A 1,287-nucleotide genomic window follows, 5' to 3' on the forward strand; every position below is an offset into this window, starting at 1 on the left:
GCCCCCAACTCCGAACAGTATCACAGGTAATGTAACTGTGTAAAGTATATCGTATATGCCCGTGATCACCTCCCGAAGTGATCACAACCCAGTAGTATAGCATGGCAGACGGACAAGAGTGTAGGGCCACTGATGGAACACTAGCATCCTATACTAAGCATTTAGGATTGCGGGTAAGGTATCAATGATTGTAGCAGCAATGACAGGCTATGCATCAGAATAGGATTAACGGAAAGCAGTAACATGCTACACTACTCTAATGCAAGCAGTATAGAGTAGAATAGGCAATATCTGGTGATCAAAAGGGGGGGCTTGCCTGGTTGCTCTGGCAAGAGAGAGGAGTCGTCAACTCCGTAGTCGAACTGGTCAACAGCAGCGTCGGTCTCGTAGTCTACCGGAGAGAAGAGGGGGAAGAAATAATGAATACAGAGCAAACAAAGCATCACAAAATATAACAAGGCAATACGCGATGTTCGGTGTGCCCTAAGGCGGTAGTAGGTGATACCGGTGAAGGGGGGGGGGGGGAAACATCCGGGAAAGTATTCCCGGTGTTTCGTGTTTTCTGACAGATGAACCAGAGGGGGAAAGTTGCGTGTTCGGTATGCTAGGGGTGTGTGGCGGACGAACGGGCTGCGTAACCGGATTCGTCACGTCGTTCTGAGCAACTTTCATGTTGAAAATATTTTAATCCGAGTTACGGATTAAAAGATATGATTTTCTAAAGATTTTATGAATTTTTTGGAATTTATTTAATTATTTAATTAATTCGGAAAACAGATTAATGACATTGGCATGATGTCATGCTGACATCAGCAGTCAACAGAGTTGACTTGGTCAACCTGACATGTGGGTCCAGTGGGACCCACCTGTCATTCTCTGTTTAGTTTAATTACAGATTAGTTAATTTAATTAGTGATTAGGTTAATCTAATCAGGATTATTTAACTTAATTAATTACTTAATTAATTAATTAATTAATAATTAATTTTATTAAATCATTTTTAATTTTATTAATTATATTTATTGTTTTTATTTATTTATTATTATTTTTTTAATCCCCTTTTTTTTAACGTTCTGGGGCGGGGCCCCCTAGTCAGTGGCCCGGGGGCCTTAGCGGGCACAGGGCGGTGCGGGTGCGGGTGCGGGTGCGGGCGTGAGCCCGACTGGGCACTGGGCACCCGTGCCCGAGGCCACCGCAGCGAGGGCGCGAGGCCCAGCTGCGTCGGCGGCCTCGCTCGACAGCGGCAGGGGGCGGGGAGCAGGGGAGGCCCCGGACGGCGACGGCCCT

This window comes from Triticum dicoccoides, chromosome 2B (genome assembly GCF_002162155.2).
Source record: "Triticum dicoccoides isolate Atlit2015 ecotype Zavitan chromosome 2B, WEW_v2.0, whole genome shotgun sequence".
NCBI lineage: Eukaryota > Viridiplantae > Streptophyta > Magnoliopsida > Poales > Poaceae > Triticum > Triticum dicoccoides.